Genomic DNA, 27,601 nt, shown 5'->3' on the forward strand with positions numbered 1-27,601 from the left:
TGATTAAAAATATTTTATTTGTTCTTTATACAATTAATTTTTTTATCAAAAATATAAAAAAATCAACATTGAATGAAATAGAAAAAAATTAATGTAGCTCTCCAATTTTTACAGGACAATATTTTCAAAATATGAGGTTTAACTTAAAACATAAATCAAGGTGTTTTTTTTTTAATCTTTAAACTTTTGAATCTACAGGTAAATTTGCATATAACTATTGTTTGAGATTACATTATTTTATCTATTGATATTTTATCTTCAATTTATAATATATAAACCTTAGGTCAGAAAATTAATTATTTTCTTTTTAATAGACATTTAAAAATGGAGGGTGTGAATTAATAAAAAAAATCGTTTGTCTAGAATATGATATTCAGTTTATTGGAAAGAGCATAAAATTCCACATTAAATCTGCAAATATCTTAAAAATTGAACCAAGAAAAAAATTTCGATAGATTTTTAAATAGAAAAAATTTAACTCGTAAAATTAAAACCATTTCATTGCGTAGAAAAATATGACTGCATGAGCGCGCGCATGCATTTTGTAAACATTTTTTTAATAAAAAATAATATTTTTATTAGTTTTTCGAAAACTTTAATAGTTTATTTTGGAAGTATATTCCATAAAGAAATCAAACAAGCCACTTTACAAAAAGAAATTACGAGTTTTGTATATTTTATTCGCAGTTTTGTGTAATGGGTGTCAAAAATTCACAAAACATTGTGACACAACTATATAATCATCTTAAAAAGTACGAAGAATACTTAGATACTCTTGTTTTTATGTGAAATACAGTATTACGACTTCCGAAAGTTCGTCCCAAATGTGTAGAAGCACCGAGAAGTCGAACGTGGCGTTGCGCAAGCTATGTTTTAATCAGTGGCGTACCATCAGATTTTGCCGCCCGGGGCGGTCGTAAAATTTGCCGTCCTCCCCCACCGCTGGCATATAATTGCCTGTCCCCCCCCCGGCTGGCATATAATTACATGTCCCCCCACACCAGCTTGCATATGATTACATGTTGTGCCCCCACCGCTGGCATATGATTACCTCTTTTGTTGCTCCCCCCAGGGACATATATTTCCGATTCCGATACCTTAAAAAGTTCCACTTTTTTTTACAAACTTTTCGGTATAAAATTAAGATATTTTGTTAGCATTTATTTATTTTTCCATTTTTTATTTTTATCCTCACAAAATGCAGCCCCCTGATATATGCCGCTCATAAAATAGGGACACATTTTTCTGACTCCAATACCTCCAGATGTTCCGATATTTTTATAAACTACTCGGTATAAAATTTAAGATATTTTGTTAGCTTTTATTTAATTTTATTTTTTTCTATTTTCTATTTTTAACCACTAAAAATGCCGCCCCCGACATGGGCCGCGTGTGAAATAAGAGATAGATTTTTCCCATTCCAATACCTCCAAAAGTTCCGATTTTTAAAAACCTTTCGGTAAAAAAAACTCCGATTTTTTGCTAGCTTTTATTCTTTTTTCTATTTTCATCCTCAATAAATACCGCTTCCTGGTATGTGCCGCTCGTAAAATAGGGACACATTTTTCTAATTTGGATATCTCTAAAAGTCCCAATGTTTTACAACCTTGATTGAGATTGTCGGACTGACTTCCTCATCTTGGTTATTATTGTCACAACGTTTCGGCCGTTTTGCCCTCCGGCCTTCGTCAGGTGTTTTGTATCAAACTGGGGAACCGTTTGTTAGGAGTCTTGAACCCAACCCTTTATTATTATTAGGGGGTACCGTGTTCGGACTCCAGCTAGGCTTTGGGACATAGTTGCTGATTTTATGTTTGGAATGTTACTTTTTTCACTGCCTTCTTTCAGGATTGAACTCAGCACCTTTGGGTAACTGTAAACTTTGATACAACGTCTAGGACCACTCGGCCATATGTCACTGAAAAAAGTAACATTCAAAACAGAGAATCAGCAACTATGTCCCAAAGCCTAGCTGGAGTCCGAACACGGTACCCCCGTAATAATAATAAAGGGTTGGGTTCGAGACTCCTAACAAACGGTTCTCCAGTTTGATACAAAACACCTGACGAAGGCTGGAGGGCAAAACGGCCGAAACGTTGTGACAATAACAACCAAGATGAGGAAGTCAGTCCGACAATCTCAATCAATGAAAACACCTTATCTCAAAAATACAGACAGTTTTACAACCTTTTCGGCATAAAATTTCAGAATATTTGTTAGCATTTATTTTTTTTTATTTTTTTTTTATTTTTTTTATTTATTTTTTTTATTTATTTATTTTTTTTTTTTTTACCCTCTTTCAACAATTTTTAACTTCTATTCTACTTGAAATCATTTTTTACTTGATTTTTTTCGTAATTCTTTAAATGTGTACTTATTTTGACATGACAAGTAATTCTGTTTTCATCTGAAATGAGTTATCATAAAAGATCACTAATTTACAAACGCACCAAGATATAAATGGTAAATTGAAAATTTTAATTCACAATGGTTGGCAACTCGAAAACAATTTATTATTACAGAAATTTTCATTTTGTAAATTTTATTTCACGATAAAATAATAAATCAGTTTTTTTATTGTTTTTTTTAAATTGGACTAAAAAAACTGAAGTTAAATTTGAAATATTTTTTGAAGAAAAAAAGCATTTTATATTTAACATGAATTTTGTTTTTCAAAATTGTTAAATTATAAAATCTGTTTCTATAAACAGTATTTGCAAATATTAAAATATAAGGTGATTTTAGTACATCTAAAGTCGAAATATAGACTTTCCAATAACACCAATGGTATCTACTTTATTGGCATGTCGCAGTAATGAACATATCCAATAATTGCGAAGAACAATAAGGTAGTAAAATTAAATATAAATGAAAATAAGTTTTAAATAAAATTGACGAAAATTGAGATTTGCTAAATAAAAGAAACCGAAGAGTGCGAATCGTAACAAGGGAAGGTGTTTTTTAAATACTTGGCATTTAAGCAGAATTTTATTAACTTCGAAATTTGTTTTTGTTAATAATTAATTTCCTCATTTTTTTACATTACTGCGACACAATATAAGTAAAACCAATGGTATGTATTTTCATTCAATATTACCATTTCCAAAGTATATATATTTAATCAGATGAAAAACAGAAAATTAAATTTTTCTTTTGAAACTCCTTTTCCTGTAGTTTACGAACCCTGTTATATATATATATATATAAGAACTCGTACCCATATATCATATTCCTTAATGTTTTAATATAAATATAAGTAAAAGAACTGATACCCAATATAACATTCATGAAAAAATGTGTTTTTCTTTAATCTAAACAATAAAAATGTTTTCATATATTGCATTTGTAAAATTATATTTGGGAATTTAATAGAGAAACCCACAAACGAAAAATGCGTCAAAAATTCAAATATATAAAAAAATAAATATTACCAAAAGAAAGATAAATTATTCTGTTACCTACTTGAATAAGTTTTCTGAGATTGAACATATTTTAAAGCGTCTATTAAATCTGAAACTCAAGTAGTGCCCATTTGGGAAGCTAGAACGAGAAGATGGCCGACATGCAATCATTTAACTTGGGAGTCTCGATAATCGCTTAGATCATGAAAACAAAACAAAACATCGATAGAAATTTATCCAATAAATATCACGGTGATATTGAATCAATTTCTTTCATTATTTAGTTTGTTTGTGGAGTTTTAAGCCAGTAATGACACTTCAAAGGCGCCATGGTCTTGCTGGTCATATTTTCTTTTTAACTCTGCAACTCGAGACTACATTTTTTTCGAACGGAATAAAACTTTAAAATACATCCAAAGTACAAAACTTATCCCGATACGTAGAAGAGTTACTTATCTTGCCTTTGGTAATATTTTTTTGTTATTTGTTTTTCTTTTATTAAAAAATCGTTTGTTGGATTCTCTGCTTATACCTTTTTATGAATATTTTTTCAGCTTAAACATTTATAAATATTTTTAAACGTTTAGAAATATTTTTTAAACATTTATAAATATTTTTTAAAGACTCCATAAGGTATATTCGTAAATGAATTGTTTATATATATATATATGAAGGCACCATAAAAATTCTGAATGTATTTAATGGGTATTTGACCCTTATCGTACGGATTACATGAACTCAAATTTCCTTCTATTCAGTTTGTGTGTAATGTTGAATGGGCGGAATGTTCAACATTTGATTTGTGGTTCACAACGTTGTGTTGTTGCAGTAGAATTGCGTTAGACGATTGTTATAATCGATTATTATTCGATTTACTGGCAGAAAAAAAACAGATTTTGTGGTATTGTACAGGTTAGTCAGGACATTAAAAATGAAAATATCGAACAAAGTTTAAATTGTACGTATCTGTTATGGAATGATGTTCCCCGAAAAAAAAAATTCACTTAATTTAATCAAGTAGTTTTTTATTTTAGAGCGAAAAAAAACAATTTTCTAAGATACCTAGCAAAAGGTTCGATTTTTAGGAAGAAAAGCTAGTTATTAAAGATGGGGAGGGAGTGTCGGCCTTTTACATGGAGTTATCTCCCGTGTCGTTTCTTAAATTCAAACAAAAATTTAAAACAAATCCAAGATGTCTGCCTTCCACGCGCTCTCATAAAAACGTGTTTTTCCACTGTAAAAAAAAAAAAAAAAAAAAAAAAAAAATACTCAATCAAATTAAGTGAAATTTTTTTTCGCAGGTCTTCATGTCAAAACGGATACGTACAATATAACTTTTTTTCGATATTTTCATTTTTTAATGTCTTCATTAAACTGTAAAAGCACCGATTTTTTTAAATAAAAAAAACAAAAAAGCAATTGTTTGATAATAATAAAAGGAAGAAGAAAACACACTTAGTTGATTTTTTTTAAATTCAGATTTATTGTTTAGATATTCAGATTAAATTACATTTTTATAGTATCTGTTGTTTATTAAATTATACATGAAACTGCAGAATAGTGTGTAAAGCCGCCGTTCCATATGTTAAGCATAGGTTTCTAAATAACACAATTATTTTAGAACGGTCCGTATTTTGTATAAGTACTAAAAAGTTCAGTTGTAATTTAATTTGAAAAAGTAAAAGGGTTGTTAATATTTGTTCAATTTCGAATCAATTCATAACACAAACTGATTTTTATTATCCCAATAAAACTGAAAATAAAGAAAAGAATATTTTTAATAGTAAATTTCTTTCTATAAAGTCATGTAGACACCGGTTTAAAATAGCGAAGGTGTAAGAGGACTTCACAGTCGGCAGCCATTTTGAGTGAAATACAAGGGTTACCATTTAAATTCCTTTAAAAAAGGCTCATCCGGCAAAGAGGAAATCGAGATTTTTTTTTAGGAATAAAATAACTGATTTTTATTTCACAATAAAACTTAAAATAAAGAAAAGAATATTTGGGTTTGTATTACTGTACACATAGATTCGAAAAAGTTGTCAAAAAACAAATATATAACAAATAAATGTTATAAAAAGCAAGATAAGTTACTTTTCTACCAAACTGGATATATTTTTCGTGTTTTTATTCAATGTAACATGTTTATTCAGCTCGAAAAACATACAGTGTTTACCGATGTATTGGAAAATTCAAGATGGCGTCTGATTCTCTCTTTAACACGGTAAGTTTGGGAAAAGGTGTTATAAATAAAAACCCAGATAAAATACTGTTAAAAACTCGCTCAATATATTTTACCGTGACATAGGTTGACATATATTCGGCGGGGTTTTAATAGTATTTTGTATAGTTTTTTATTTATAACACCTTTTCCCAAACTTACCGTGTTAAAGAGAGAATCAGACGCCATCTTGAATTTTCCAATACATCGGTAAACACTGTATGTTTTTCGAGCTGAATAAATATGTTACATTGAATAAAAACACGAAAAATATATCCAGTTTGGTAGAAAAGTAACTTATCTTGCCTTTGATAACATTTATTTGTTATATATTTGTTTTTTGACAACTTTTTCGAATCTATGTGTACAGTAATACAAACCCGAATATTTTTTAATAGTAAATTTCTTTTTATAAATTCATGTAGACATTTTTTAGACACCGGTTTAAAATAAAAATAAAAAAAACATGCAAGTGGACTTCACAGTCGGCAGCCATTTTGAGTGGAAAACGGCATATTTATCATTTAAACTTCTTTAGCATTTAAATTACTTTAAGCAAGACTGTCTTCTGGCAAAGAAGAAATCGAGATTTTTTATAGGAATAAAATAAAAATAATCTTATTTAAAATACATTAAATTAATAAAAGTTATGTAATAAAATAAAAATAATCTTATTTAATATGCATTACATTATTAAAAGTTATGTAATAAAATAAAAATACATAGAGTTTTGTAAAAGTTAGAAAATAAAATAAAAATACAATTGTTGGCGCTAGTGCACTTATTGATCCGTGCTGAAATAATAACGTTATTATTTTAAATAAGCCACTCTTAAAAGGGGGGATGTTTTGTATATATTCTGTACTTTAACCTTACAATTGAATTAAAAAAAAAAACATATCATAAAACTTTAATTAAACTTGTAAATACGATTTAAAAAATAGCGCGGATCAGTAAGTGCACGTGCACGACTGCACGACCACCCAATTGTTTTATATGCATTAAATTGTTAAACGTAAGGAAATAAAATAAAATATCAAAAAATAAAAGTTTACCTTTACTTCTAAACAATTCAATACGAAAAAATGCCATCAAAATCCGATGATTTCTTTTTTGTTTCTGTTCAAAACTGTAAATTCGGCGGTTTCTTAGGATTTGTTTAGTAAATTCATACAAGTTCGATTCCGTGTATCCAAATAATTAAGAAAAAGCTTTTTAAAATGTTTAAATAAAAACACGATTGAAACGTGGATTAAAAAAATGACTGAACGAATATTGAAAGATAAAATGAGATAAAAAAAATTTGAGATTAAAAAAGATTAAAGGATAAAATAAATATTAAAGTAAATAAAAAGAATTGAAAAAGATTTTTAAAAAATTAAAGAAAAAAAGATAAATATTTATAATAAAACTTTGTAAATTCTTAAAAGTTAGTTAATTACGTGTGAATAAACGTTGTCCAATGATGTTTGCAACGTATTGTCCATTCATAAGACTACAATAATTAAAGGTTAAAAAAACGAATAAAACTAAGATATCTTTGTTCTGTCTTAGTTATATTATAATGGTCAACAACAACAACAACACTGTCATAAAATTTGCATTTGCACTGCAAATCGGCACAACCGAAAGATGAGATAGGCAGGTACGATAGGCAATGTTATATTTATGTAAAAATAGCACTTGTAAATATAGTTGCTAGATTTAATAAATGTCTATAGCTAAATTTTCAAGAAAAAAAAGGCCAATTTAAAAAATTTTTAAAAATCAAGGCATAAAAATGTTAAATTGAAAATTGTTTTTATTAATCATACTAAATGAGATACGATAGGCAAGTACGAGTGACAATGTTCAATTTATGTAAAAATGACACCAGTAAATAGGATTTCTGGACTTTAATTAATGTTTGTAGCTAATTTTTTCATGAAAAAGGCCAAGTTATACAGTACTGATTTCAAAAGATAATAAAAAATGACATGGGTCCCATCAGCAAAATATTTAACGCTCCAACTCCAGTCGATATCATTATACAATCGTAAAATGGATCCGAAATGGTTAAAAGTGAAACGACTTTAACGTTTAAATGTATATTTACGCATGCATAAAAATACAATTTAATTTTATTTATACAAGCAAATTGTCAATAATTATTTTCAATTTTAACATCTTAGCAATTATTTTTACCGAACAAATAAATTTATAAAGTAAAAATAATTGTTGAGGTGTAAAAATCGAAAAGAAATATATAAAATTCATAAAATCAGAATCAAACAGATAAGTTGTGTTAAAATTGAAAAGAAATATTGACAATTCGCATGTATAAGGCAGATTAAATTGCCTTTACATGCATGCGTAAATATACATTTAAACGTTAAAATCGTTTCACTTTTTTACTATTTTTATCCATTTCACGATAGTTCAAATGAAGTTGATGGCACCCGAGTCATGTTTTTGTTAACTTTTGTAATCACTACTATATATCGGGTACAATATATTAATCAATAGGGTAATAGTTCTATAATATTGAATATGAAATCTGCGTGAACTAAAATATCATATGTAAACGTAGTTTACGACCAGGACATGCCGGGTGGCATTACAATGTATTATAATATAAAAATCACTATTAAAATTGTCGTTATAAGAATATTGAATTGTTTGGGTTTTTTTTTCTTTAATTACATTTTCACCCCAAATGCCACTTTGGTGTAGGGGGTTACTATCAGGGGCAACGACTACTGGGGTACTACGTAGGGATTTGGGCAGCAAGATGTCGGTTCACGTTGCACTTGAACTTCTGCACGTCAGTACACTTGGGGAAGCAGGGACCTGGAATGGAATTCCAAAGTCTAGCGGTTCTGGGGAAGAAACTACTGGAGTAGAAAGATCTTTTACATCTAGGGATCTCTACAATGTGGGGGGGGGGAGGATTTAACAGCCTGTCGGGTTTGTCGAGGGTGTTCACGTCGTGGGGGCACAAGTACTTGCAGTTCGTCAGAGCATTCTCCACTAAAATACTTGTAGAACAGGCAGAGGGATGCAACATTTCGTCGATAGGACAGAGGCTGAAGCTGAAGCTTAGATGCCAGCTCAGGGCCTATCAGATTAGAGTGAGTTTCTAACAGTATTTTGTCTAGTTTTTATGTTTAACCCCTTCCCCAAAACTTACCTTTTGAAATAGAGAGTAAGCCGCCATTTTTAATTTTCCAATACATCGGTAAACACAAATACGAAATCTGCATAAATTAAAATATATTTAAGCGTATCTTATGACTGGACAAGTTTGTATCATTAACAAACACAATTTTCAATTTAGCATTTTTATGACTTTGTGTTTTTAAATGTTTTTAACTTAGCTTTTTCCCCCTGAAAAATTTAGCTACAAACATTTATTAAAGTCCAACAATCCTATTCACTGGTGCTATTTTTTTTTTACATAAATTAAACATTGCCAATCGTACCTGCCTATTTCATCTTTTAGTCGTGCCGACTTGCAGTGCAAAGGCAAATTTCGTGACAGTGTTGTTGTCGACCGTTAACATATAACTAACGCAGAACAAAGATATCTTAATTTTATTCGTTTTTTTTTTTTAATTTAGCATTTTTATGACTTGATTTTTTAAACGTTTTTAACTTGGCTTTTTTTTTCTTCATGAAAAATTTAGCTACAGACGTTTATTAAAGTCCAGCAACCATATTTATTGGTGCCATTTTTACATAAATATAACATTGCCCATCGTGCCTGCCCATCTTATCTTCCGATGGTGGCGAGTCCCAGTGCAAAAGCAAATTTCGTGACAGTGTTGTTGTGTTGACCGTTAGCATATAACTAATGCAGAACAAAGATATCTTAATTTTATTCGTTTTTTTACCTTTAATTATTTTCGTCTTTTGAATGGACAATACGTTGCAAACATCATCGGAAAACGTTTACTCACACGTAATTAAGGAACTTTTAAGAATTTAAAACGTTTCATTATAATCGTTTTTTTTTTGTTTTTATATCTTTTAATCTTTTTTAATCTTTATATCTTATTTTCATTTTTCAATATTCGTTCAGTCGTTTTTTTTTTAAATCCACGTTTCAATCGTGTTTTTGATTTACACATTTCTAAAAGCTTTTTCTTAATGATTTGGACACGCAGAATCGAATTTGTATGAATTTACCAAAAGAATCCTAAGGTACCGAACACAATTGACAGTCTTAAACAAAAAAGAAATCATCCAATTTTCATGGCCTTTTTTTTTTTCGTATTGAATTGCTTAGAAGTAAAGGTAAGTTTTTATTTTTTTTTAATATTTTATTTTATTCAAATTGACAGTTTTGAACAAAAACACAAGAAATCATCCAATTTTCATGGTCTTTTTTTCGTATTGAATTGCTTAGGAGTAAAGGTAAGTTTTTATTTTTCGATATTTTATTCCCTAACAATTAACAATTTAATGCATTTAAAATAAGATTTTTTTTATTTCTATGAAAATTTTGATTTACTTTTTTCCAGATCTTGCGTTTACCAAACATTAAAAAAAAATTGATGGTAAAGAAATTTGAGTTTGAATAACTGTACACATAGATTCGAAAAAGTTGAAAGAAATTTGGTACTAGTGCAGAAACTGATCCGCGCTATTTTTTTAAATCGTATTTCCAAGTTTAATTAAAGTTGGGTCTAAAGCAGAGAGTGATCCGGACGTAAATTATAGCATTATTTTAAAAAAAAGCCATTCTTAACATGGGGAGGGGAGGGTGTTTTCTACCTATTCTATACTTTTAACCTTACAATTGAATAATAAAAAATATATCATAAAACTTTAAGGTACTAGTGCAGAGATTGATCCGCGCTATTTTTTTAATTGTATTTCCAAGTTTAAAGTTTTATGATGTTTTTTTTTTTAATTCAATTGTAAGGTTAACGTATAGAATAGGTACAAAACACCGTCCCCTCCCCATGTTAAGAATGGCTTTTTAAATAATAACGTTATTATTTATGTCCGGAACTAGTACCAAAGTTGTAATTTAATTTGTAAGGAGTAAAAGGGTTGTTAATATTTGTTCAATTTTGAATCAATTTATAACACGAAGTGATTTTTATTTTCCCATTAAAATTGAAAATAAAAGCAATATTTTTAATAGTAAATTGCTTTCTATAAATTCATGTACACATTTTGGGGCACCGGGTTAAAATATCAAACGTATAAGTGGCATTAACAGTCGGCAGCCATTTTGAGTAGAAATTTACACATTTACCAATTTAATTTCTGGTTCTAGTGCAGAGAGTGATCCGCGCATAAATAATAACGTTATTATTTAAAAAGCCATTCTTAACATGGGGAGGGCACGGTGATTTGTACCTATTCTATACTTTAACCTTACAATTGAATAAAAAATATATCAAAACTTTGATTAAACTTGGAAATACGATTTAAAAAATAGCGCGGATCACTCTCTGCACTAGTACCACAACTTTCGAGTACTTACACAAAATACGGGTCGTGCTGAAATAATTGCGTTATTTAGAAACCCATACGTAACATAGGGAGCGCGGAGCGGTGGCTAAAAAAATAAGAAGCTATTCTGTAGTTTCATCTATAATTTAATGAACAACAGATACCATAAAAATTGAATGTAACCTAGAAATAAGAAAAATTAGTATGAAGAAAAAAAAACCGACTCTAACTAAGTATTCTAATTATTATAATGATAAAAAAATGTTTTTTTTGTTTGTTTTTTTTAGCAACAAAATCTGGGAGGGGGGTTCTCGAGTACATCGAATAGTAAGCGTTTATTACGATCGTCTTACGCAATTCTACTGCAGTGTATCAGAAATTTCGTGAAAATAGTGAATAATTCTACCCCATCTTTCCAAGCTTATAACTCCTCGAAAAATGTAATTCAAGCCCTAATTTTTTTTCAATTAAAGGAGCAAGGACCAAGGTTTCATTAAAAAAACAAAAAAACAAAAAAAATAATGTTTTTTTTTTTAAAAAAAAAAAAAGGTTTTAAACTTCGGACTTTACAGGTAAATTTCAAAAAAAAATTTTTGTTTTAAATTTGAATATATTATTTATTGACCTTTTCTCTTCAATTTGTGATATATATAAGACTTTGAAACATAAATTAATTATTTACTTTTTAATAGAAACTTGAAAATGGGGGGGGGCGTGAATTTAAAAAAAAACGTTTGTCTAAAATATATTCGGTTTATTGGAAAGAACATAAAATTTCACATTGACCCTGAAAATATCGTAAAAATAGAATCAATAGAAAATTTTTGATAGATTTTTAAAGTTTAAAAATTGAAAAATATTGAGTTCGGAAAATTCATTACTGTTTTAAAAAAAAAATTCTATTACTTTTAAAACACCTGTAATAGTTTATTTTGGAAGTATAATCCATAAAGAAAATAAATAACCCACTTTTAACGGAGAAATTACGAGATTTTTATATTTTATTCGCAGTTTCGTGTTAGGGGTTTCAAAAATTCCTACAAAAATTCTGATACACCTACTGCAACAACGTTGTGAACTACAAATCCAATGTTGTACATTCCGACCATTCGACATTACACACAACCTGCATAAAAGGAAATTTGAGTTTGTGTAATCCATACGATGAGGGTCAAATACCCAAGAAATATATTCAGAATGCCTTCATATATATATGAAGGCACCATAAAAGGCACCATAAAAATTCAGAGTATATTTCTTCGGTAAAAAATCATTTACTAATATACCCTATGGAGTGTTTAAAAAAATAATTAAAAATGTTTAAGCTGAAAAAATAATTGTTTATAAAACGGTGTATAGAAGAGAAGCCAACAAACAAAGAATTTTTTTTTTTAATTCAAACAAAGAAACAAAAAAATATTACCAAAGGCAAGATAAGTTACTCTTTTCTGTATCTGGATAAGCTTTGAATTTTTAACGTATTATGAAGATTTATGCCGTTCGAAAAAATATAAAATAAGTGCCGAGTTGCAGAGTTAAAAAGAAAATATGACCGACAAGAAATGCTTTATTTGAAGTGTCATTACTGGCTTAAAACTCTACAAATAAACTAAATACTGAAAGAAATTGATTCAATACTGTCACTGTGAAATTAATTGGATAACTTCCTATCAGTATATTGTTTTGTTGTTATGATTTAAGCGATTATCGAGACTTCCCAGTTAAATGATTGCATGTCGGCCATCTTCTCGTCCTAACTTACCAAATCGGCAGCACTTTTGTTTCAGATTAAATAGACGCTTTAAAATATGTACAATCACACAGAACTTATTCAGGTAGGTAACAGAATAATTTATCTTGCCTTTGGTAACATTAATTTGTCAAATATTTTTGATTTTTCGTTTTTAGGGGTTTCTATTTTTCTTTTTTTCTTTTTTTACGGCGGAAAAACACGTTTTTATGAGAGCGCGTTGGAGGCAGACATCTTGTTTTTTTTTTTAAATTTGTTTGAATTTGATAAAGACAACGGGGAGATAACTCTATGTAAAGCGCCGATACTCCCTCCCTATCTTTAATTCTAGCTTTTCTTACTAAAAATCGAACCTTTTGCTTGGTATCATAACATTTTTTTTCGCTGTAAAAAAAAAAAAAAAAAAAAAAAAAAAAATACTTGATAAAATTAAGTGAAATTCTTTTTTCGGAGAACTTTGTTCCATAGCGCATACGTACAATATAACCTTTTTTCGATATTTTCCTTTTTTAATGTCTTGAATAAACTGTACAAATGCCCAAATTATTCAGGAATATATTATATGGAATACCGCATTACGCTGAGGTGTAAAAAAAAAAAATAAAATAAAATAAATAAATAAATAAAATAAAGTATAATATGATTTTTTTTTAATTCGGAAAAAATGCTTTTTATGAAGAGACAAATGAAATAATAACTTTGACTTTCTTTTACTTTGGCATCCCCGTTCTTCTGAGATACTGGGAACATGGCGGGGTATGCGAAAAATTCGTCCTCGGCAATGTGTTAAGTCAAACGTCAATGTTAGTTTTATTTTAAAAAAGAAAAGAAAAACGAGATGTTTTTTTTTTTCACTTGCCTTACAAACTTTCTTTGAACTTTTAAACAAAATTTCACATTCATAAAATATAGACTTTATACACCTTTTATAATATAAAATTTAAACATTTATTTAACCAAAATATATGATGAAAAATCGCCCCCGGTTTTATCATGTCGCAGTAATGTCCAAAAATTACGAAAAAAAAAAACGATGTAGAAATTAATTTACAAAAAACCAAGGTACTTGTACAGTTTAATCAAGACATTAAAAAGTGAAAAAAATATGGCATTATTTTTAGTTTACCGATCCCTCGGCATTCATCTTTAATTTGTCGACTTTTATAAATTTGCGGGTACATTGAGAAAGAATATCGCATTCATTTTTTGCGCAAACAAGTAGTTATCAATATTTGAAGACATTCAGTATCCAACGTAATCACTATTGTTTTGCTGGCGGCCATCTTGTTTCCCGATTAGGAAAAAAACGCCAAAAAGAACTAAAGGGGCCAAAACATGACCCAAACATATTTTTCGGCTTCAAGGCCGAAATGACCCCCCCCCTCACCCTTCCGGACATTTTTCAGCTTCCCGATATCGAAACGGACAGAATTTTTTTCACTTTCTTAATTACATTAAATTTTTTTCACTTTCTTAATTACATTAAATTTTTTTCACTTTCTTAATTACATTACTTTTTTTTCACTTTCTTAATTACATTAATTTTTTTTCACTTTCTTAATTACATTAATTTTTTTCACTTTCTTAATTACATTAATTTTTTTTCACTTTCTTAATTGCATTAATTTTTTCACTTTTCTTACTAAACTGCGCGCACGCGCATAGTCACTTGACGTTTCACTAAGTGCATGATGGCGGACATTTTAAATGGCAAGAGATATTTATCATAAAATAAAGTCTTCAGCTCATTTAAAAGTAAAAATATTACATTCAGTAAGTTTTCACGAGCGGTTATGTTTTTCACTTTTGGGGGGGGTATTCCATTATAGAACTTGTATAGGTTAACAGGTGCTTCTGCGGTTTAATTAACCGTTTTTTCATAAGTCACGCGCCGTCATTTATCGAGTAGAATACTATTCAACATTTCACAGAATTTCGGTGTTTACATTTGAGGGAGGCGGAGGAGGGGTGGGGGCGGTTTTGCTGTAGCCCCCAAAAAAGAACGAAAAACATAAGATATGCTTTTGTAAACCCCTTGTGAATTTTTTTTTTTTTTTTTTTTTAGATCAATTAAAAGGTGCTAATACTATGGAAATCGTAAATTTGCGACGGATTTGATCATCAAATTTGTGGCCAGCAACATCAAATACCCCTAAAATATTCTATTGTAGCGAAAGGTAATATTTACCTTTTAATTTATTTTGATAAATATTACTCTAAATACTGTTTTTAATTTGTGGTCTTGTCTTTACATTATTTCCTTTCGCTCAAGATTTCTTGGAATTTACCCCTACCTCCTCCAATAAACCTTTTTTTTTTTTTTTGCGTCAACACAAGTGGTGGGAAAGAGGGGATTTCAGTTACATGTGACATATTTAGCCTTTTTTGGCGTTTTTTCGCTATTGGAAAACAAGATGGCCACCATTAAAATGATAAGGATTACGTTGGATACTGAATGTCTTCAAATACGGATAACTGCGTGTTTGCGCAAATAATAAATGCGATATTCGTTCTCAGCGTACTCGAAAACTTATATCAGTCGACAAATTAAAGGTGAATGCCGAGGGGTCGGTAAACTAAAAATTTACCAAAAATATATTGTACGTACTCGTTATGGAATGAAGTGGTACTTGTACAGTTTAGTCATGACATTAAAAAATGAAAATATCGAAAAAAGTTTTAATTGTATGTATGCGTTATAGAACAAGTTCTCCAGAAAAAAATTCACCTAATTTCATTAAGTATTTTTTTTTTTTTACCGCGTCAAACACGTTTCTATGAGAGTGCGTTAAAGGCGGCCATATTGGATTAAAAAAAATTGTTTGAATTTTATAAATGACAAAGGGAGATAACTCCAGTTAAAGCACTGACACCCTTCCCCATCTTTAAATACTAGCTTTTCTTCCTAAAAATCGAACATTTTGCTCGGTATCATAAAATTTTTTTTCGCTCTAAAAAAAATTACTTGATGGAATTAAGTGAAATTTTTTTTCAGAGAACTTCGTCCCATGACGGATACATACAATTTAAACTTTTTTCAATATTTGCATTTTTTAATGTCTTGACTAAACTGTAGAAGTACCAAAAAAAAATTTCGAAGTGAATAAAGTTCTGCTAAAATTCCTAAGATAAAAAAAAAACTTCCTTTGTTACGATTCGAACTCTTCGGTTTCTTTCATTTACCAAATCTCAAATTTCGTTAATTGTATTCGAAACATATTTAATTAATATGCACTTTTCTACTTCATCGTTTTTCGCAATTTTTGGATATGTTCATTACTGTGACATGACAATAAAGGAGATACCATTGATTTTACTTGAAAGTTTGTATTTCGGCTTTACATACAATTAGTTTTATTTTAAAGTCTGTATTTCGACTTAAGATGTAATAAAAGCACCTTATATTTTAATATTTCCCAATACTGGTTATAAAAAAACAGATTTTATAATTTAAAAATTTTGAAAAGAAAAAAGAAAGGTACTTGTACAGTTTAATAAAGATATGTGGTCTTTTGATTTGTGGTTTTTACGTTCTTTCCTTTCGCTCAAGATTTCTTGGAATTTACCCCTTCCTCCTCCAATAAACTTTTTTGTCTGTGTGGTGGGGAAGAGCGGATTCCAGTTACATGTGACATCTTTAGCCTTTTTGTGCGTTTTTTTTTTCGCTATTGGAAAACAAGATGGCCACCATTTAAAATGATAAGGATTACGTTGGATGCTGAATATCTTCAAATACGGATAACTGCGTGTTTGCGCAAATAATAAATGCGATATTCGTTCTCAGCGTACTCGAAAACTTATCTCAGTCGACAAATCAAAGGTGAATGCCGAGGGGTCGGTAAACTAAAAATTTACCAAAAATATATTGAACGTACTCGGTATGGAATGAGGTGGTACTTGTACAGTTTAGTCAAAAAAAATGAAAATATTGAAAACGTTTTAATTGTATGTATCCTTAGGATCATTATGGAATGAAGTACTCTAAAAATAGAAAACAAACATTTCATCAAGTATTTTTTTTTACAGCGTAAAAACAATTAATGATACCAAGCAAAAGGTTTGAGTTTTAGGAAGAAAAACTAGTATTAAGGATGGGGAGTGTTGGCGCTTTAAATTGAGTTATTTCCCCGTGGTGTGGTCAAAAAAGTCCAAGAAACCTACCTTCAACGCGCTGTTATAAAAATTGTAAAATTAAGTGAACTTTTCCTTTTTTTTTTTTTTTTTGAGATCTTCTTTCTCTGTTTTTTTTTTCTTTTTACTGTCGGCGCTTCTACACTATTTTTCAAGACATTTCTTGATTAAACTATACAAGCGCCACAATTAAATGATGTTAAATTTGAAATGTTTTATTTTTATTTTTTTAGTCCAATTTAAAAGCATAAAAACTGATTTATTTTATTGTGAAATAGAATTTACAAAATGAAAATTTCTTTAATAATACATTATTTTCTAGTTGTCCGTCATTGTGAATGAACATTTTCAATTTAACATTCATATCTTGGTGTGCGTGTAAGTGATCTTTTATAATAACGCATTTCAGATGAAACCAGAATTACGTACTTACTTGTCAGGTAAAAATAAATTTAAATTTCAAGAATTCCGAAAAAAAAATGACCCAGTAAAAAATAATTTCAAGTAGAATAGAAGTTAAAACTTGTCGAAAGCAAAACTCCGTTTTTGGGTTGTTTTAAAAATGGAATAGAAATTAAAATTCGTTTCGTTTTACTCTCTTTTTTATTATGTCAAATTGGTTGCATATTTTACCAAAGTAATAGTTGACAAATATACTTTTCCATTAAAGAAATTTAGATTTCTCAGAAAATGCCATTTTCTTCTCACCGACACAGCATCTTTTCCTCTATTTTTTTTTCGTCTGGCAATAAAACATAATTTGCGCAAAGGCACATTCGACTTTTCGGCACTTCTACACTATTGAGACGAACTTTTGAAAATCGTAAACCTGAATTTAACATGAATTTTACGATGTTATCGACGTATTCCTCGTATTTTTAAGATGATTATATAAAAAAAATTACGAAAATCGAAAAGGGGAAAATCATTTATTTAAAATAGAACATAGATTTAGGAGAAAACGGACAATTTTGAGTTTTGATTTAAACAAGGAGGTGGCAATTTTTCACTTGTTAACACGATTAAAGTTGTTTTGTTTAATAATGCAGTAATATCAAAGTAATTTCGAATCCATAATTTGGAAGTTACATTGTAATTTATTAGAACTGACAAAAAAATCAGAAATCATTGCCTTTTTTATCTGAAAACTCCATTTATCGATTACAAAATTTCGTCCTAATAATTATTTAAAAGTTTGCGTAAGGAAATATAATTTTAATAAAACAATTTAATAATAAAAGCAACATTGCATTGTTATAAAGTGATGTTTTTTTCGGAAGATGAATAATTTAAATGAAACTTTTTTTTTTCGAATTAAATCAATATTGAAGGGTCAACAACAAATTAATAATTTAAATGAAACATTTGTTTCAAATTAAAACAACATTTATTAAAGAAAGTAGAAATTAGATTTAGGAGAAAAGACATAGGAGAGCTCAAAAAGGGGGGATAATTTTGCGTTATGGATTGTTATGTCTTTTTTTTTTCGGAACAGATGAATAATTTAAATGAAACATTTTTTCAAATTAAATCAACATTGAAGGGTCAACAAAATTTAATTTAAATGAAACATTTTTCGAATTAAAGCAATATTGAAGGGTCATTAACAAATTAATAATTTAAATGAAACCTTTTTCAAATTAAATCAACATTAATAGGTCAACAACAAATTAATAATTTAAATGAAACATTTTTCAAATTAAAACATTAAAAGGTCAACAACAAATTAATAATTTAAATGAAAGATTTTTCAAATTAAAGCAACATTGAAAGGTCATTAACAAATTAATAATTTAAATGAAACATTTTTCAAATTAAATCAACATTAAAAGGTCAACAACAAAGTAATAATTTAAAGTAAATATTTTTCAAATTAAACCAACATTAAAACGTCAACAACAAATTAATAATGTAAATGAAACATTTTTTAAAATTAAATCAACATTAAAAGGTCAATAATAAATAAATAATTAAAATTGAACATTTTTAAAAATTATAAAAATAAATAAAAGGTCAACAACAAATTAATAATTTAAATGAAACATTTTTCAAATTAAATCAACATTAAAAGGTCAACAACAAATTAATAATTTAAATGAAACATTTTTTCAAATTAAACCAACATTTAAAGGTCAACAACAAATTAATAATTTAAATGAAACATTTTTCAAATTAAATCAACATTAAAAGGTCAACAACAAATTAATAATTTAAATGAAATATTTTTTAAATTAAATCAACATTAAAAGGTCAACAACAAATTAATAATTTAAATGAAACATTTTTCAAATTAAAACAACATTAAAAGGTCAACAACAAATTAATAATTTAAATGAAACATTTTTTCAAATTAAATCAACATCAAAAGGTCAACAACAAATTAATTATTTTAATGAAACATTTTTCAAATTAAATCAACATTAAATGGTCAGCAACAAATTAATAATTTAAATGAAACATTTTTTCAAATTAAAGCAACATTAAAAGGTCAACAACAAATTAACAATTTAAATGAAACATTTTTTTCAAATTAAATCAACATTAAAAGGTCAACAACAAATTAATAATTTAAATGAAACATTTTTCAAATTAAATCAACATTAAAAGGTCAACAACAAATTAATAATTTAAATGAAACATTTTTTCAAATTAAATCAACATTAAAAGGTCAACAACAAATTAATAATTTAAATGAAACATATTTTCAAATTAAAACAACATTAAAAGGTCAACAACAAATTAATAATTTAAATGAAACATTTTTTCAAATTAAATCAACATCAAAAGGTCAACAACAAATTAATTATTTTAATGAAACATTTTTCAAATTAAATCAACATTAAATGGTCAGCAACAAATTAATAATTTAAATGAAACATTTTTTCAAATTAAAGCAACATTAAAAGGTCAACAACAAATTAACAATTTAAATGAAACATTTTTTTCAAATTAAATCAACATTAAAAGGTCAACAACAAATTAATAATTTAAATGAAACATTTTTCAAATTAAATCAACATTAAAAGGTCAACAACAAATTAATAATTTAAATGAAACATTTGTTCAAATTAAATCAACATTAAAAGGTCAACAACAAATTAACAATTTAAATGAAACATTTTTTCAAATTAAATCAACATTAAAAGGTCAACAACAAATTTATAATTTAAATGAAACATTTTTCAAATTAAAACAACATTAAAAGGTCAACAACAAATTAATAATTTAAATGAAACATTTTTTCAAATTAAATCAACATTAAAAGGTCAACAACAAATTAATAATTTAAATGAAACATTTTTCAAATTAAATCAACATTAAATGGTCAGCAACAAATTAATAATTTAAATGAAACATTTTTCAAATTAAAACAACATTAAAAGGTCAACAACAAATTAATAATTTAAATGAAACATATTTTCAAACTAAAACAACATTAAAAGGCCAACAACAAATTAATAATTTAAATGAAACATTTTTCAAATTAAAACAACATTAAAAGGTCAACAACAAATTAATAATTTAAATGAAACATTTTTTCAAATTAAAGCAACATTAAAAGGTCAACAACAAATTAATAATTTAAATGAAACATTTTTTCAAATTAAAGCAACATTAAAAGGTCAACAACAAATTAATAATTTAAATGAAACATTTTTTCAAATTAAATCAACATTAAAAGGTCAACAACAAATTAATAATGTAAATGAAACATTTTTTTCAAATTAAAACAACATTAAAAGGTCAACAACAAATTAATAATTTAAATGAAACATTTTTCAAATTAAAACAACATTAAAAGTTCAACAAAAATTAATAATTTAAATGAAACATTTTTTCAAATTAAATCAACATTAAAAGGTCAACAACAAATTAATAATTTAAATGAAACATTTTTTCAAATTAAAGCAACATTAAAAGGTCAACAACAAATTCATAATTTAAATGAAACATTTTTTCAAATTAAATCAACATTAAAAGGTCAACAACAAATTAATAATTTAAATGAAACATTTTTTCAAATTAAATCAACATTAAAAGGTCAACAACAAATTAATAATTTAAATGAAACATTTTTTCAAATTAAATCAACATTAAAAGGTCAACAACAAATTAATAATTTAAATGAAACATTTTTTCAAATTAAATCAACATTAAAAGGTCAACAACAAATTAATAATTTAAATGAAACATTTTTTCAAATTAAATCAACATTAAAAGGTCAACAACAAATTAATAATTTAAATGAAACATATTTTCAAATTAAAACAACATTAAAAGGTCAACAACAAATTAATAATTTAAATGAAACATATTTTCAAATTAAAACAACATTAAAAGGTCAACAACAAATTAATAATTTAAATGAAACATTTTTCAAATTAAAACAACATTAAAAGGTCAACAACAAATTAATAATTTAAATGAAACATATTTTCAAATTAAATCAACATTAAAAGTTCAACAAAAAATAATAATGTAAATGAAACATTTTTTCAAATTAAATCAACATTAAAAGGTCAACAACAAATTAATAATTTAAATGAAACATTTTTCAAATTAAATCAACATTAAAAGGTCAACAACAAATTAATAATGTAAATGAAACATTTTTTTCAAATTAAATCAACATTAAAAGGTCAACAACAAATTAATAATTTAAATGAAACATTTTTCAAATTAAAACATTAAAAGGTCAACAACAAATTAATAATTTAAATGAAACATTTTTCAAATTAAAGCAACATTGAAAGGTCATTAACAAATTAATAATTTAAATGAAACATTTTTCAAATTAAATCAACATTAAAAGGTCAACAACAAAGTAATAATTTAAATGAAATATTTTTTAAAATTAAATCAACATTAAAAGGTCAAAAACAAAGTAATAATTAAAATGAAATATTTTTCAAATTAAACCAACATTAAAAGGTAAACAACAAATTAATAATTTAAATGAAACATTTTTTAAAATTAAATCAACATTAAAAGGTCAATAATAAATAAATAATTAAAATTGAACATTTTTAAAAATTATAAAAATAAATAAAAGGTCAACAACAAAGTAATAATTTAAATGAAACATTTTTTTAAATTAAAGCAACATTAAAAGGTCAACAACAAATTAATAATTTAAATGAAACATTTTTCAAATTAAATCAACATTAAAAGGTCAACAACAAATTAATTATTTTAATGAAACATTTTTCAAATTAAATCAACATTAAATGGTCAGCAACAAATTAATAATTTAAATGAAACATTTTTTCAAATTAAAGCAACATTAAAAGGTCAACAACAAATTAACAATTTAAATGAAACATTTTTTTCAAATTAAATCAACATTAAAAGGTCAACAACAAATTAATAATTTAAATGAAACATTTTTCAAATTAAATCAACATTAAAAGGTCAACAACAAATTAATAATTTAAATGAAACATTTGTTCAAATTAAATCAACATTAAAAGGTCAACAACAAATTAACAATTTAAATGAAACATTTTTTCAAATTAAATCAACATTAAAAGGTCAACAACAAATTTATAATTTAAATGAAACATTTTTCAAATTAAAACAACATTAAAAGGTCAACAACAAATTAATAATTTAAATGAAACATTTTTTCAAATTAAATCAACATTAAAAGGTCAACAACAAATTAATAATTAAAATGAAACATTTTTCAAATTAAATCAACATTAAATGGTCAGCAACAAATTAATAATTTAAATGAAACATTTTTCAAATTAAAACAACATTAAAAGGTCAACAACAAATTAATAATTTAAATGAAACATATTTTCAAACTAAAACAACATTAAAAGGCCAACAACAAATTAATAATTTAAATGAAACATTTTTCAAATTAAAACAACATTAAAAGGTCAACAACAAATTAATAATTTAAATGAAACATTTTTTCAAATTAAAGCAACATTAAAAGGTCAACAACAAATTAATAATTTAAATGAAACATTTTTTCAAATTAAAGCAACATTAAAAGGTCAACAACAAATTAATAATTTAAATGAAACATTTTTTCAAATTAAATCAACATTAAAAGGTCAACAACAAATTAATAATGTAAATGAAACATTTTTTTCAAATTAAAACAACATTAAAAGGTCAACAACAAATTAATAATTTAAATGAAACATTTTTCAAATTAAAACAACATTAAAAGTTCAACAAAAATTAATAATTTAAATGAAACATTTTTTCAAATTAAATCAACATTAAAAGGTCAACAACAAATTAATAATTTAAATGAAACATTTTTTCAAATTAAAGCAACATTAAAAGGTCAACAACAAATTCATAATTTAAATGAAACATTTTTTCAAATTAAATCAACATTAAAAGGTCAACAACAAATTAATAATTTAAATGAAACATTTTTTCAAATTAAATCAACATTAAAAGGTCAACAACAAATTAATAATTTAAATGAAACATTTTTTCAAATTAAATCAACATTAAAAGGTCAACAACAAATTAATAATTTAAATGAAACATTTTTTCAAATTAAATCAACATTAAAAGGTCAACAACAAATTAATAATTTAAATGAAACATTTTTTCAAATTAAATCAACATTAAAAGGTCAACAACAAATTAATAATTTAAATGAAACATATTTTCAAATTAAAACAACATTAAAAGGTCAACAACAAATTAATAATTTAAATGAAACATATTTTCAAATTAAAACAACATTAAAAGGTCAACAACAAATTAATAATTTAAATGAAACATTTTTCAAATTAAAACAACATTAAAAGGTCAACAACAAATTAATAATTTAAATGAAACATATTTTCAAATTAAATCAACATTAAAAGTTCAACAAAAAATAATAATGTAAATGAAACATTTTTTCAAATTAAATCAACATTAAAAGGTCAACAACAAATTAATAATTTAAATGAAACATTTTTCAAATTAAATCAACATTAAAAGGTCAACAACAAATTAATAATGTAAATGAAACATTTTTTTCAAATTAAATCAACATTAAAAGGTCAACAACAAATTAATAATTGAAATGAAACATTTTTCAAATTAAAACATTAAAAGGTCAACAACAAATTAATAATTTAAATGAAACATTTTTCAAATTAAAGCAACATTGAAAGGTCATTAACAAATTAATAATTTAAATGAAACATTTTTCAAATTAAATCAACATTAAAAGGTCAACAACAAAGTAATAATTTAAATGAAATATTTTTTAAAATTAAATCAACATTAAAAGGTCAAAAACAAAGTAATAATTAAAATGAAATATTTTTCAAATTAAACCAACATTAAAAGGTAAACAACAAATTAATAATTTAAATGAAACATTTTTTAAAATTAAATCAACATTAAAAGGTCAATAATAAATAAATAATTAAAATTGAACATTTTTAAAAATTATAAAAATAAATAAAAGGTCAACAACAAAGTAATAATTTAAATGAAACATTTTTTTAAATTAAAGCAACATTAAAAGGTCAACAACAAATTAATAATTTAAATGAAACATTTTTCAAATTAAATCAACATTAAAAGGTCAACAACAAATTAATAATTTAAATGAAATATTTTTTAAATTAAATCAACATTAAAAGGTCAACAACAAATTAATAATTTAAATGAAACATTTTTCAAATTAAAACAACATTAAAATGTCAACAACAAATTAATAATTTAAATGAAACTTTTTCAAATTAAACCAACATTAAAAGGTCAACAACAAAGTAATAATTTAAATGAAACATTTTTTCAAATTAAATCAACATTAAACGGTCAACAACAAATTAATAATTTAAATGAAACATTTTTCAAATTAAAACAACATTAAAAGGTCGACAACAAATTAATAATTTAAATGAAACATTTTTTCAAATTAAATCAACATTAAAAGGTCAACAACAAATTAATAATTTAAATGAAACATTTTTCAAATTAAATCAACATTAAATGGTCAGCAACAAATTAATAATTTAAATGAAACATTTTTTCAAATTAAAGCAACATTAAAAGGTCAACAACAAATTAACAATTTAAATGAAATATTTTTTCAAATTAAATCAACATTAAAAGGTCAACAACAAATTAATAATGTAAATGAAACATTTTTTCAAATTAAAACAACATTAAAAGGTCAACAACAAATTAATAATTTAAATGAAACATTTTTCAAATTAAAACAACATTAAAAGGTCAACAACAAATTAATAATTAAAATGAAACATTTTTTCAAATTAAAGCAACATTAAAAGGTCAACAACAAATTAATAATTTAAATGAAACATTTTTTCAAATTAAAGCAACATTAAAAGGTCAACAATAAATTAATAATTTAAATGAAACATTTTTTCAAATTAAATCAACATTAAAAGGTCAACAACAAATTAATAATTTAAATGAAACATTTTTTCAAATTAAAACAACATTAAAAGGTCAACAACAAATTAATAATTTAAATGAAACATTTTTCAAATTAAAACAACATTAAAAGTTCAACAAAAATTAATAATTTAAATGAAACATTTTTTCAAATTAAATCAACATTAAAAGGTCAACAACAAATTAATAATTTAAATGAAACATTTTTCAAATTAAAACAACATTAAAAGGTCAACAACAAATTAATAATTAAAATGAAACATTTTTTCAAATTAAAGCAACATTAAAAGGTCAACAACAAATTAATAATTTAAATGAAACATTTTTTCAAATTAAAGCAACATTATAAGGTCAACAATAAATTAATAATTTAAATGAAACATTTTTTCAAATTAAATCAACATTAAAAGGTCAACAACAAATTAATAATTTAAATGAAACATTTTTTCAAATTAAAACAACATTAAAAGGTCAACAACAAATTAATAATTTAAATGAAACATTTTTCAAATTAAAACAACATTAAAAGTTCAACAAAAATTAATAATTTAAATGAAACATTTTTTCAAATTAAATCAACATTAAAAGGTCAACAACAAATTAATAATTTAAATGAAACATTTTTTCAAATTAAATCAACATTAAAAGGTCAACAACAAATTAATAATTTAAATGAAACATTTTTTCAAATTAAATCAACATTAAAAGGTCAACAACAAATTAATAATTTAAATGAAACATTTTTTCAAATTAAATCAACATTAAAAGGTCAACAACAAATTAATAATTTAAATGAAACATTTTTTCAAATTAAATCAACATTAAAAGGTCAACAACAAATTAATAATTTAAATGAAACATTTTTTCAAATTAAATCAACATTAAAAGGTCAACAACAAATTAATAATTTAAATGAAACATTTTTTCAAATTAAATCAACATTAAAAGGTCAACAACAAATTAATAATTTAAATGAAACATTTTTTCAAATTAAATCAACATTAAAAGGTCAACAACAAATTAATAATTTAAATGAAACATATTTTCAAATTAAAACAACATTAAAAGGTCAACAAAAAATAATAATGTAAATGAAACATTTTTTCAAATTAAATCAACATTAAAAGGTCAACAACAAATTAATAATTTAAATGAAACATTTTTCAAATTAAATCAACATTAAAAGGTCAACAACAAATTAATAATGTAAATGAAACATTTTTTTCAAATTAAATCAACATTAAAAGGTCAACAACAAATTAATAATTTAAATGAAACATTTTTCAAATTAAAACATTAAAAGGTCAACAACAAATTAATAATTTAAATGAAACATTTTTCAAATTAAAGCAACATTGAAAGGTCATTAACAAATTAATAATTTAAATGAAACATTTTTCAAATTAAATCAACATTAAAAGGTCAACAACAAAGTAATAATTTAAATGAAATATTTTTTAAAATTAAATCAACATTAAAAGGTCAAAAACAAAGTAATAATTAAAATGAAATATTTTTCAAATTAAACCAACATTAAAAGGTAAACAACAAATTAATAATTTAAATGAAACATTTTTTAAAATTAAATCAACATTAAAAGGTCAATAATAAATAAATAATTAAAATTGAACATTTTTAAAAATTATAAAAATAAATAAAAGGTCAACAACAAAGTAATAATTTAAATGAAACATTTTTTTAAATTAAAGCAACATTAAAAGGTCAACAACAAATTAATAATTTAAATGAAATATTTTTTAAATTAAATCAACATTAAAAGGTCAACAACAAATTAATAATTTAAATGAAACATTTTTCAAATTAAAACAACATTAAAATGTCAACAACAAATTAATAATTTAAATGAAACTTTTTCAAATTAAACCAACATTAAAAGGTCAACAACAAAGTAATAATTTTAATGAAACATTTTTTCAAATTAAATCAACATTAAACGGTCAACAACAAATTAATAATTTAAATGAAACATTTTTCAAATTAAATCAACATTAAAAGGTCAACAACAAATTAATAATTTAAATGAAACATTTTTTCAAATTAAATCAACATTAAAAGGTCAACAACAAATTAATAATTTAAATGAAACATTTTTCAAATTAAATCAACATTAAATGGTCAGCAACAAATTAATAATTTAAATGAAACATTTTTCAAATTAAAACAACATTAAAAGGTCAACAACAAATTAATAATTTAAATGAAACATATTTTCAAACTAAAACAACATTAAAAGGC

This window comes from Euprymna scolopes, chromosome 46 (assembly GCF_053919585.1).
Source record: "Euprymna scolopes isolate OS-2025 chromosome 46, ASM5391958v1, whole genome shotgun sequence".
NCBI lineage: Eukaryota > Metazoa > Mollusca > Cephalopoda > Sepiida > Sepiolidae > Euprymna > Euprymna scolopes.